Below are 15,000 nucleotides of genomic sequence, written 5' to 3'. Positions count from 1 at the left end.
CTTGAGAAAATTTCTCAGCGCCGTTATTTATTTTACCCAGCTAGTAAATGTTCTTCACATAAAATAGCTGACTGTGTAAGCTATTATGTAGGGATATTGATATTATATGGTGTAGAATAACTAAACAACTGTTGAACAAAATGTTAAAAGATCTGTGTTAAAATAAGAGAGCTATGTAAGCAATTGGTAGAGTGTAATCATGTAATGTAAGCGATATGGTATTCATCCGTTACTTCAACGAAACATTTGGACATATGACGGAAAAGGGCTGAACATACTTTAATTAGATATCCATACATTGGTTAGATGTCAACTCGCTGAGTAAGTGACAACACACTGAATAGACAACAGCACACTGCGAATATGTCGCTATCGAGCAGATGTCAACTAATCGAATAGTTGTCAAATTTGAATAGGTTTCTATGTCGACTAGATATAACATTGAATAGAAGCCAACACGTTGAGAAAAATGTCAATATATTGATCAGGTGTCAATACATTTGGTAGGTTACAATATTGACTAAATGTCAACATGAAATATTCGTCAACACGTTGAATAGCTGTCAAATCATTGAGAAAATGTCAATCCTGAACTGGTATCAACATAAAGTTGATTTCAACATTAAGCAGGCTTCAAAAGATTCAGAAAATACTTTAGTTTTGTGCTCGTGAGAGAGTCTCTGCGTGATTGCTCCATTTTCTAGATATAGCAACCAAAGCATTACTAATACAGTAAGGTCTTCAAAAATAAAAGTTACATTTGATAATGCTTTTGCGGAATCACTATGTTGGACAATAAGATATGATGGCCACGACTAGAATCTCTTCTATAACGGACTTGCCTGATCAAAGTTGATCTCTGACTTAAACAGCAACAACATTTGGACATGCTATTGTGTACGATAAGGAAATATTTACGTAATCTTTCAACCTGCAGGAAAGAGCAGCCAAACGTATATAGAGTTGTCACTAATATATGGAAGGCTTTTAGTGTTCTTTATTCAAGAGTCGCATATAGATCAGATCAAAAGTTCCTTTCGTCACCGATGCCTAGAGAACAAAAACAAACAAAAACACTTCTTTGGAAACTATATTGGAGATCAAGGAAAAGAGACAATAAGACACCAGCATTGCATAGTAAACACTATATAAGCCATAAAATTTTAGAAAAATTCCACAGAATTATGGAAAGCGATTCTCTGATAAACTTCATATTTTTCATCATTTTATTCAATCCTAAACAAAATTGTGAACATGATAATCCGTCAACACACTAAAAAATGTTTTCAGATGAGATTCTGAACCAAAACTCCAGATGCATGGTCGGTACTAACTGAAGTCAAAGACCCCCATGATTATTTGAAAGCAAAGTGATTGTTAACAAACAACTGTCAGAGATTTCTTTTAAATCGGTTGGTGTGTATTTTCAGCCAACATGGCCGATTAATCGAAGTCTTCGTACAAATTCTGTATGTTACGTGTTTGACAAATATATAAAGACAATAGCTCTGACACAGATGTATTGGTCACGTTTGCACACACAATCACACACACACATACACACACATACACACACATACACACACACATACACACACACATACACATACACATACACACACACACATACACACACACACATACAAACAATTTTGTAATCATACAGCAATGACGAACATTAGCTGAATATAAGGTTTAATAAATGTGGAAAATTTAATATTAATATTTATAACGATTTTGTAAACAATGAGTTCAATGTCACTGTCTGTAAAAATAATATATGTATGTGTGTCTATGTGCATGCGTCGAAGTGTGTGTCCTTGTAACTTTCGCATAGCATATGCATAAATATGCATACTAATTTCTGAGGTGTTGATCTATCTATATATCTTTCTCAGTTTGTATGTATGGATGGACGCATGCGTGTAAATGTATATATGTTCACATATGTATGCATGTATATGTATGTATGTATGTATGTATGTATGTATCTATCTGTATGTATCTATCTACATATATATATATATATATATATATATACATACATATATATATATACATACATATATATATATATATATATATATATATATATATATATATATATATATATATATATATATATATATATGCATGTATGTAAATATATGTATATATATACATTTGTGTTTGTGTGCATATATATAAGTACATATATATTGTATACATGTACGTATATGTATGCATATATATACGTATATTTATGTGCATGCATTTATTGCACCCATATGTATGTATGTATTATGTATGTATGTATGTATGCATGTGTGTATGTATGTATGTATGCTTGTATGTGTATATTTCCTTGTATATGTTAGTGATAATCAACATGGCTGCCATTGAATTGACACAAACGGTACTATCCATTTGCCACTTTTTGTGCATGTGATTTTTTTTTATATCTAAACCACTGACTTTCCCTCCGTAGAACACGTGGCATCTCGTTAACCAATTTCTTCGGACATCAGTCAGAGAAGGGTGACGCCGTTTTCCCAACTCTACCCAAACCTTTAACTTAACTGTCTGCCCAAAACTTAACCAACCCAAACCTTCGAACAAAACAATTAATAATGATGATGATGATGATGATGATGATGATGATAATGATAATAATAATAATAATAATAATAATAATAATAATAATAATAATAATAATAATAATAATAATGATGATGCGAAAATTTAAATGGAATAAAAAAGAAAATATATTAACAATTACAAGAACAAAAAAACGAGGCGGTGTAAAAACAAAAACTCGAAATATTTTTTAATAAATTTTATAAAAAAAAAAAAATAATTCTCCACCTCTAAATAATAATAATAATAATAATAATAATAATAACAATAATAATAATAATAATAATAATAATAATAATAACGACAACAACAACAAGAGTAACGATCATAATATTACTAATCACATGAAGTCTACCCCTTCCCGCCTTTACAGTATCAATCCATTCCATGGTGAACGGTGTAGTCCTGCTGAGATGCAATAGCGCTGTGTAAAGCAGAGGAGAAGGGGAGGGAAAGAAATTAATAATAATAATAATAATAATAATAATAAATGAATAATAATAGACGTACAAACAAATAAACAAGCCAAGATCTAGAAGGTTGTGTGTATGTGAGAGGGTTTGCGTAAGATTGGGTAAGAAAGGGGGAGGAAGAACAGAAGCTGTCATAGCCAGATAGTAATTTTTTTCATTTGCCCGCGGAGAAATTTGCAATGGCGGAAAAGATGCAACATTTAGCAGCAATGGAGCTTTCATTTCGTCTAACTACCTCACTTTCTAAGTATATATATCTCTCATTCTCTCAAACTCTCTGTGTGTATCACACTTTCTGTCGGTTTGCCTGTCTTTTTTCCCCTCTCTCTTTGTGTGAGTGTATGTAATACATACATATATATATATTGCGTGTATATATATATGTGTATATGCACAAAATATATGCACATCACTCCCTTATGTCTCTCAGTATGTATACTACCTCGCTTAATTTCGTTCTATCTCTCTTATTCACTAACTATGTGTCTCTACTGATCGCACTCTCGTTTCCTGGTACATTAGATCGTTGTCAGTATATATTATCCGCTTATTAATTTATCTATCAATCTATTCTCTTTTCTTTCTTTCTCTCTCTCTCTCTCTCTTTCTCTTTCTCTCTTTCTCATTATCTCTCACTTTCTCTTTCCCTATCAGTATCTCTCTACTTTGTCTTTCTCTCACTCTCTTTTCTTCATTCATTTTCAAGTTCTTCTCATCCGACTTGTCTTTATTTCGGTGAGGAATCTGTCAGAAATATTTTTGGTGAACTGATTTTCGCGGTTTATTAATTCAGTAAATAAATAAACGCACAAATATGTGTAGACATGCATGTGTGTGTTTGTGTGTATGTGTGTGTATGTGTGTGTATACGTATATATATACATGTTATATATGTATGTGTACATACATATATATATATACAGGCATATATATATATATATATATATATATATATATATAAAACATACATACATGTATACAGACATTTATACATACATATGCACACGTGCACACACATATGTATACACATACATACATATGTATATATATATATATATATATATATATATATATATATATATATATATATATATATATATATATATATATATATATATATGTGTGTGAGTGTGTGTGTGTGTGTGTCTGTGTGTGTGTGTGTGTGTGTATGTATACTTACATGTATGTGCATGTGTGCATATATGTATGCATATGTTGTCTCAGCTGTGTGCATATGCATGCATATGTGTCCTCAAATGTTAAAATCATAGCACAGTCTGCATCAGGGAACTGGACATCACTCAAACTTATTTTCCGCTCGCAATCTTTCACCATCCCACCTTCAACTTCCTTTCTCATTCTGTGTTTGTCTCTCTCCCTCTCTGTCTCTCTCCCTCTCTGTCTCTCTCTGTCTCTGTCTCTCCCTCTCTCTCTCTCTTTCAATCTGTCTTACTCTCTATCTATTTCTAATTCTCTCTATTTCGTTTTCTCTCTTTCCCTTCATTCTGCTTGACTCGACTTGCTTCTAGCATATTTTATATATGAAAATTGTTTGTTGTGCGTGCCTAGACGTAACCACACATATACATGCTTACATTCAAAATGCGTACACTCACACATACGTATGCATGTGTGAGTGCGTCTGAGCCTGTGTGCATGTTTGGGTAGAGCTATACATTTACTTATATGCATGCATATATATATATATATAATGAGTATGTATTTTCGCAATTATATAAGTACGTAGGTATATACGTATGTGTGTACGCTTACATGTGTGTTTGTGTATGTATATATGTGTGTGCATGTATGCGTGTATGTGCTTGTATCTGTCTGAGTATGTGTGTCTGAGGTTGCATTGCCTAGTGTTTAGACTGTTGCACTTAAGGAAAACTTTTCATTTCAAGTTGTTCCGTTCTCCCTTTCGATCTGTCTAACATCTGGCAGTCCCGTCGATCACGTGATCACGTGATTTATACATACATAAATATGCATTTTATATGGGAGTGTGTTTGCGTTTCAGTGTGTGTGTGTGTGTGTGTGTGTGTGTGTGTGTGTGTGTGTGTGTGTGTGTTGGTCTTGTGTTGAAGAGATTTCAAAGTCGTGGTAGAATTTACGTTCGCCATACTGGTGTTATACTGCTCCAAGAAAATTAATTGTACACATTGACACAAACATATACACACTGACACGCAGACGTGCATAGACTCACATACGCGCATAGACAAATAAAGGCACACATACTCACACATACCCATACTTTCATCCACAAAGAAACGCAACATTTGAACTTATACAAACAATTGGACACATTGGTACGCATATGCACACTTAAGCAAGTGCATGCAACCGTACATACACATGCACGCAAACACAAACACACACCTGTCGGCACAAACAACATACACATATACATAGAGTAAATACAATATGCACATAATAGCATATTTACACACACACACTTACAAATGTATACTTATATTGCTTGCGCATACACACACATAGATAATCACACACACACACACACACACACACACACACACACACACACACACACACACACACACACATATATATATATATATATATATAATTTTTGATATCTTGGTATCTGAAGCAGCTGGAGATACGATAGTTTGACCAAAAGAACCGGTTAAGAAAAAATACATATTGAAAAAAATGCATTCGAACAAATGTGAATATACAACATTTTAACATAATAGCAACGATATACATAATGTATGTGTTCGTGCGTGTAAGTGCGTGTGTGTGTGGGGGGTGTATGTGTGTGTGTGTGTGTGTGTGTGTGTGTGTGTGTGTGTGTGTGTGCATGTTTGTTTATATCGGAGTGGGTCAACAAAGAACTTCCTTGTGTTTGGCTGAGTTTTCTCCCCTCTCATCATTGACCGATTTCCATTTTTCATGTCTTATCAAAATGTTGAAATGTCATCAAATTCAAAGATGTGTATCATTATATACGTGTTTATACATATTAAAGTACACAGGCATATACATGTGTGTGTGTTTCAATATATGTATGTGCGTGTATGTATTTCAAAAGAAATATGGTTGCAAAAGTTTTAAGGTCATTATGAGGAAAGGTCACAGTACAAGCGCTTTTGTTTCCGATAACTCAACTGGGTCTGAAAAGAACGGATATGGAGCGTATAATGTTTCCAAGAGATTCTGCTGAGGGATAGAGTTGTGCGAAACTACTGGGCGTTTTTGCATATGAAATTTCCTATCTTGCGTTATGGCTTATACAAAGACAATGGTCTAATCGTCTCATAAACTTAAAAGGGTCATGATAGATATAGATTTAAAAAATACCTCATGAAATTATGTCATGAAATTTTTAATGGATTACTTTTGATTGTTACATTATGGTTGATTTTCAAGGTATCACTTCAACTCTGCACCATTGAAATCAATTAAAAAATTATTTCCCATAAATATAATTCTGTTTTACCACCATGTTTGTCCCATCTAAAGATCGCATAAGAAATGTTTTACTCTACGAGTTTCATAAAGCTGTTGATGCAAGTGCGGCAGCAAGATCTATTCAGAGAATTTATGGGGATGATGTAGTGAATGAAATAAGTGGCAGGAGGTGATTTTCCCGTTTCCGAAGTGGTGATTTCACTTTGAAAGAAGAGCCAAAAGAGGATCGTCCAAAAAACTTCATTCCAAAATGTTGGAAGGTCTTGTTTCAGAGACCCTACTGTTACTACTCGGGAACTTGCAGAACAGTTAAACGTGGCCCATACAAAAGTAGTACGCCAGCTAAAACACATTGGAAAGGTTTCAGTGGTTGGAAAATGGGCTCCTCACGAGCTGTCTCCAGAGAATCGACAGCAGCGTGCTCTTTGTTGTCAATCATTGCTTTCGGACTCTTTCAGGCAACATTTTTAGACAGGTTTGCTACAGGTGATGAGAAGTGGATTCTTTACCATAATGTTAAACGCCGCCGTTCTTGGATCAGTCGAGGAGGACGCCAAGTTCAACAAGCGGGAGGACTTCATCCAAAGAAGATCATGTTGAGTGTATGGTGGGATATTAAAGGAGTAATCTATTATGAACAGCTCAACTGACCAAAATTCTTTTGGAAGAACTTGATTGGGAAATACTGCCTCATCCTTCATATTCTCCTGACATTGCTACTTCTGATTACCATTTGTTCCGAGGACTACAGAACCATTTTGATGGACTTAGGTTAACAACAAGAGATGAGATTGAAAATGAGTTGGATTCATATTTTGATTCCAAACCTACAAAATTTTACAAGCGAGGCATTTATACGGTTGTTGAAAGATGGAATAAGATGATTGAAAGCAATGGAGAGTATATTAAAGAATAAATATTTCCATAGACATTGGCTTATTCATTTTTACCTTAGATCTTTAAATCGGATATTACTTTTGCACCAACCTGATATATATATATATGTATATATATATATATATATATATATATATATATATATATATATATATATATATATATATGTGTGTGTGTGTGTGTGTGTGTGTGTGTGTGTGTGTGTGTGTGTGTGTGTGTGTGTGTGTGTGTGTGTGCGTGTGTGTGTATGCTTGTATGTATACATTTATATATGTATATACAGGAATTTTCAAAAGTAGGTATGCAGTATCACATCGATGTTATAATACTTAATTCATCAAAATTATTAGCACATCCATCCATCCATCCATACATACATACATACATACATACATGCATACATACATACATACATACATACATGCATACATGCATACATACATACATACATACTTACAACTGGTGCTTGTTTACGTCCACATAACGTAGCGTTTCTCAAACTACGAGACTTAATCTGTATTAGGATGAATTTTTCGTCTAAATAATTCAATATTGTGACTTATCAGAGCTGCAGTCCATTGACTGAGTCAAGTGAAAGAAAATACTTTAAGAAGAAAACGAAAGAATATATAGGTGACCGCTTTTAAGCGGTTGCACGTTTTACTATAATGGCGAACTAATTCTCTAAAATCATAAACACGTCTCTTTGGACACTGTACTCATGGATAGTTCAAATGAAAACTGTCACAGCTGGATTATTGATTATTGATTTCATAAATTATACCGTTCGCGTGAAATAAAGCATAATTAGTATCTCTTTCAAACTGACTACTTATTGTAATATATATATATATATATATATATATATATATATATATATATATACGCGCCCTCATATATGTTTGCATGAATGCATATATTTATGCAATTAATAAACATTCGATATATCTGAATACACAAATAGGTTATGTGTGCGTATATATGTGTATGTGTGAGTGTGTGTGTGTGTGTGTGTGTGTGTGTGTATGTGTGTGCGTGTGTGTGTGTGTGTGTGCATGAATGTATGTATTTATATGAGTGTGTATATAGATTAAGTATCTGAATATATAAATATTTATTCTTATGTATTCACTGTCGCGTACAAAAGAGCACATACATCCATATGCGTTTCTTTGCGTTTGTTAACTGGAGCACAGATGCTACGTATCTGCAATCAAAATTTACCCATAACAAATAAGTATGTGTGTGTGTGTGTGAGTGTGAGTGTGTTTGTGTGTGAGTGTCTGTGTTAGTGTGTGTATGTATGTGAGTGTCTCTCTGTGTGTGTATTGTGTGAGTGTGTGTGTGTGTGTTGTGTGTGTGTGTTTGTGTGTGTGTGTGTGTGTGTGTGTGTGTCTGTGTGTGTGTCTGTGTGTGTGTGTGTGTGTGTGTGTGTGTGTGTGTGTGTGTGTGTGTGTGTGTGTGTTCTGCGTCTGTCTTTAAACCGCATCTACTAACAGGGCTCTGGTTCGAAAATTCCAGGTTTTTGACGAATGTAGAACCACATCTTAGCCACTAGTGTTCCCAGGTCTATCTTCACCCTGACAGGATCCCAGATATAGATTACCTAGCATATGAGCTCGGTTGTAGTCTGAACGCGCAGTAAGTCTGCTTGTTAAGGAACCTCTCTAAGAGAAGGTTAACTCATATATCAGAGCCGTTGTTCTACTAAGCTGGATATCTTGCATTTTGCTTATAGCTGGTCTTCTTGGTATTGCTAGTAGGAGTTATTGTGGTGTTGTGCAACCCGCACTCAACTTGAAACCCCTTGCATGCGCATAGCTGACACTTATATATATAGTAACATCGTCCTTGTATGAGACTGCACACTAGTAAGTTGCTTACTAGATATGGGACACTTCACCCAAAAAGTGATACAGACAGTCTGTATGTACCAAGAAAAAGATGGTGAAGAAGACTGATTGGATGCTAACACAGGGTATGTAAAAAATACCACAGAACCGCTGTTATAAGAAGGTCAGGCTTGTGCAGGATGGAAGATTGCAAAGACAAAGCACTGTACAAGCACTTGAGAATGAATGAAACTGAAAATAGGAGGATAAAAAAGAAGAAAGCATGGACAATTTCATCGGAATGTTGAACAACCGAACTGAGAAAAAAGATGGTTATGGATGAATAAAGGTGATTTAAAACCGGAACGGATGGTCTAATCTGTGTTGCCCAAGAGAAAGCATTAAGAACCAATTACAACAAATACAGAATAGGCAACTGATCAAAAGGTAATAAGTACAGAATTTGTGAACCCGTATGGCATATTACCAGTCAATGTATATCACTAGCCGAGAAAGAATATAAGAGCCGTCATGACAATATAGCAAGGATTGTCCATTGGACACTTTGCAACAAGTATGGACTTGACAGAGCAAAAAAGTGTTACGAAAATGATAATGCAAAGATCCTATGGGATTTTATGATTCAATGCGACCATGAGATAGAGAATAGGAAACCAGACATAGTGTTAATTGAGAAAGAAAGCAAACTATGCTGGATCATAGATATAGCATGCCCAGCTGACAACAAGGTATTCGATAAGGAAGAAAGAAAAGTCGATAGATATAACGGGTTAGCTAGAGAGGTTAAGAAGTTGTGGTGGCTGAAAAAGGTGGTAGTAGTACTAATAATTGTTGGAGCCCTGGGAACAGTGAGAAAAAATCTTGAGAAGTACATGGAACAAATAGGGATTGCAATAAGGGTGGAACTGTTCAAATACTCCCGATTGTGCTCGAAAAATAAGGGCTGTTACCTTAGTTCACTGGTAGTGAACAGCTGACACCGTAGTACATCTCAGGTGTTAGAAGGTGTTCAAAAACAATAAAATAGTAAAAATAATGATGATGATAAACCTGAAGTGAAGATAAAATATATAGTGCGTGTGGTGAATTGGTAAAAATATGACCATCCCCAAATATAATAATATAATAAATAAACCATCCTTTATTTTTACCGATTAAGTTCTCTACTTTATCGTTTCTTGATGAATGAACATAAACATACACTCAATAAGCCTGCCTAAATATAAATCTACAATATGTATGCATGTACACACACGCACACACACACACACACCCGTACATTCACACACACACACGCACACACACACACACACACACACACACACATATATATATATATATATATATATATATATGTGTGTGTGTGTGTGTGTGTATGTATATACACACAGATGCATTTATATATATAAAAGCATATATATATAAGCATACAAATATATGTATGTACATATGTGCCTCTATATGTCCATATCTATATATATATGTGTGTACATATATATATGTGTGTGTGTATATAAAGTATAAGAGACATTACCCATAACAGGTAACTTCTACACGCTAGAAGACAGTAAAAAACGACCGAGAAACACAAAGTAAAACATTTCAAAGGGAAGAAAAAATAAAAACTTTTACCTTATATTTTTTACCTTATGCATGCATGTATATATGTATATAACATATATGCATATGTATATATGTGTTTATATATTTACATACACACTCACACACACACAGACACACACACACATACACACGCACACACACACGCACATATATATATATATATATATATATATATATATATATATATATATATATACATTTTATTAAAAAGCATCAAAAATATCACAAAAACTGTTACTCAGATTTTCACGTTTCCGTTCGTCGGACATTTTTGTTTAGGATTCTAAACAAAACTGTCCGACGAACGGGAATGTGAAACTTTGAGTAACAGTTTTTGTGATATTTTTGCTGCTTTTTAATATAACATATTACTCTACTGCTGGTATTCGAATACTAATTTTTCCGCCTTGTTTTGCATTTATGTGCTTACTCTGGTAGATATATATATATATATATATATATATATAAAGGTTATATAAGACTTTATACATAAAATATAGTTCTAACTTTGCCATTGGTCTCTTTATCTTATTCTTTCTTTATATATATATTTATATATATATATATATATATATATATATATATATATATATATATATATATATATATATATATATATATACGTACATACATACATACATACATACATACATACATACATACGTAGACACGTATACGCACACACATTCATAAAGATCCATCAAACTAAGTCTGCAGTCTAAGGAACCCGTATGCGCGCCGCAAGAGCCACGATTTGCTTTCGCTGTGAGATCATGCTGCTTTTCAATAGGTAAATAATCTGATGGTGATTAGCTCCTCTCCAGGTACGGTGCACCGTTTGCTTCTCTGTGAGGGGCTTTTTCCGCTCTCTCGCTTTGTTTCTAATCCCACTGGGTGCCCATATACCCTCCTACGCACAATACATTGGGTGGAGCTAAACATTTTAGGCACCGACCAGCCGATCATGAGACAAAATTTAGTGTGTTACGTGCCTTTAGTAGCAGGTAGAACCTGATTTTCACATATACATGCATACATACATACATATACAAATGTCGCATATATGTGAGCATGTGTGTGTGTGTGCGCGCGCGCGTGTGAGTGTGTGTGTGTGTGCGTGCGTGCGCATTTATGTATCCATGCACATATGTATGAAAGTTTTGTATATCAATATATCTATTTCTGTATCTCAATATCACTCTCTCCTTATCTATCTATCTATCTATCTATCTTACTATCTATCTATCTATCTATCTATCTATCAATTTATCTATCTATCTATCTATCTATTTATCTATTCATCTGCCTGTCTGTCTATATACATTCTTTCATTCTTTTATTTTTCTGCTTGTTTTAGTCGTTTGACTGCAGCCATGCTGGAACACCGCCTTAGTCAAACAAAGCGACCCCACGACTTATTCTTTGCAAGCTTAGTACTTATTCAATCGGTCTTTTACCGAACCGCAAAGTTACAGGGACGTAAACACATCAGCATGAAAGAGTGTCTGAAAAATATATATCTGGGATTGCAGACTAACCTGTATCGCTGGTGGAGGCACAAACAAGAGCAGTTCTATCCAACTCGCTACTTGCCTAGAAATTGTGGAGAAAAGAAACCAAACACGTTGAAAGATGGTGCTTCAGCATGACGCCAACCTCTGGCAGAAAGCAGTAAGAGATAAAAGACAAAGGATAAAAGTGTGTGTGTGTCTTTGTCCAACCATTGTGCTGCACGTTTACGGCTGTTGCATTGGATCCATTTCTCATTACATATTACAACTCGATTAAAAATGATTCATTTTTGTGACGAGAAAGTAACATATTGCAGGCTTCCAAACGTTGTTGTTTCTGATTTTCATTGAATACATGTGGAACCCACTTATTCAACTTTTTCACTTTACCGATTTGAACTAGGTGAGTCAATATTCAACGATAATTCACGGGCACTTTGAGATGGATCTGACTCGACGGTAGCTTTAAGTTTGTCATTATCCACTTTTGTTTCTGGTCGACCACGTGAGGTCAAGTTACCAGAACAAAATTTTGCAAACCAATTTGATACTGTCTGCTGCGTAATAATATTAGAATGAAATACTCCATTAATATTCCGAGCTGACTGTGATGTATTTCCAAGAAAGAACTCATATTTCAAAACCATACGAATTTCCGACTTATCCATCTCGAAACGAAAATAACAAAACACGATTTATAAATACTCTATAAAGCGCAAAATGAGTTAGAATAACGAAAGAGATGTGTCAGCTTTCTAACGAAAAATAAAGATTGTCAAAGTATAATAATGGCGCAAAATGAGCAGCTGTCAAGTATATATATATCGCAGATCAAGATGGGAAGGATAACTTCCCTTGGCAAAAATAGACAGGACACAGATATGTGTCGATAAGCCAGCTGGAAGAGATGTTCTCCTGGGGCTAAAAGCAACAGTAACATCCACCCTTAGGGGTCAGCCACATTTAAATGGCAAATATACTTCACTTTATCGTGCAGTTACTGTTAACACCTCGTTCAGAGATTTAACATAGCTTGTTTTCACTTTTTCGATATCAGTGAATAACTTCACTGGAAAAAGACTTATATATTGCCAAGGGATTGTCATTCTCATCAAAGGTCGGCGATTATCGTACGCTGAAGAAGGGAAATAACTCTGAAACTCGGGTCCGTACGTATCGCAGATCAAGATGGGAAGGATAACTTCCCTTGGCAAAAATAGACAGGACACAGATATGTGTCGATAAGCCAGCTGGAGGAGATGTTCTCCTGGGGCTAAAAGCAACAGTAACATCCACCCTTAGGGGTCAGCCACATTTAAATGGCAAATATACTTCACTTTATCGTGCAGTTACTGTTAACACCTCGTTCAGAGATTTAACATTGCTTATATATATATATATACGAAAATTGTAGCAGCCATGACGCTATACTCTTTACCTCCTGATCTCTCAACATTATTGCTTCATGGTGAATAAATGAAAATATACATACATAGGTCTTTGTGGCACTAAAATGATTCGAACTCTGACTGCGATGTGTTTACGAAGGATCAAATCTGCGGGGTAAAGAGTGGCTGCAAGATATGAAGGCAATAAGAAATAAGATATGAAGGCAATTATGCGGACAAAGAAATTAAATACAACAACTTGGGTTTCATATACAAAATATGTATGTACGTATACGTGCAAAACGATAGAAAGCACATACTAAAGACCTTCAGAGATGAATATTTGAATATATAAATATATAGTTATTTATATCAATAGACCAAACTTAGAGTACAAAAGACAAAGAAAATTAAAGGGGAAGAGGTAGGGTTTTAAAAGTCCAGCAGCTGGTTCTGGGAGCTCCGGAATCCATTATAATGTTGATAGATGTAATTCACCAAAATATACGGGCAGTAATGGAGGATGAGGAATGGTCAAGTTATTTTCCCATTTAAATTTCTCTGTCTTTTGAACTCTACGTACGTTTGATCTAATGATATAGATAACTATATATTTATACTTAAATATTTGTCGACTGAAGTTCTTCAGCATTTGCCTTCCCTCGTTTTGGATATATATATATATATATATATATATATATATATAGATAGATAGATAGATAGATAGATAGATAGATAGATAGATATAAACACATATTTTATATATCAAACACAAGCTACAATATTTAATTCATCTCTCTACATAATTGCCTCTCTCTCTCTCTCTGTGTATATATGTATAAATATAAATAAATATATATATATATATATATATATATATATGTATATATATATATATATATATATATATATATATATATATATATATATATATATATATATATATATAGATAGATAGATAGATAGATAGATAGATAGATAGATAGATATAGATAGATAGATAGATAGATAGATAGATAGATAGATAGATAGATAGATAATGTGTGTCTTTATGCACACACACGCGCGCACACACAAACACACACACACACACACACATGTATATATTATATAATAAAAAATACAAAATAGGCATAAAACATCCAGACAGACGATGCAAAGGAAACAAGGACGGGTCATTCGGAGTTTTCAATCCTCG

The 15,000-nt window shown here is 34.3% G+C and overlaps 1 long non-coding RNA gene across 1 annotated transcript in view; it reads right to left on the bottom strand.

The window, feature by feature from the left end:
- Nucleotides 1-15,000, bottom strand: part of LOC128250164 (uncharacterized) — a 76,012-nt gene that overhangs the window by 16,830 nt on the left and 44,182 nt on the right. The window contains exon 2 of the long non-coding RNA XR_008266276.2: nt 13,907-13,988. This is a non-coding gene — a long non-coding RNA (uncharacterized LOC128250164). The remainder of the gene's footprint in view (nt 1-13,906; nt 13,989-15,000) is intronic.

This window comes from Octopus bimaculoides, chromosome 19 (assembly GCF_046866305.1).
Source record: "Octopus bimaculoides isolate indiv1 chromosome 19, ASM4686630v1, whole genome shotgun sequence".
Taxonomy (NCBI): Eukaryota; Metazoa; Mollusca; class Cephalopoda; order Octopoda; family Octopodidae; genus Octopus; species Octopus bimaculoides.
The sequence above is the reverse complement of the archived record's forward strand: the minus strand, read 5'-3'. Positions and strand labels throughout refer to the sequence as shown.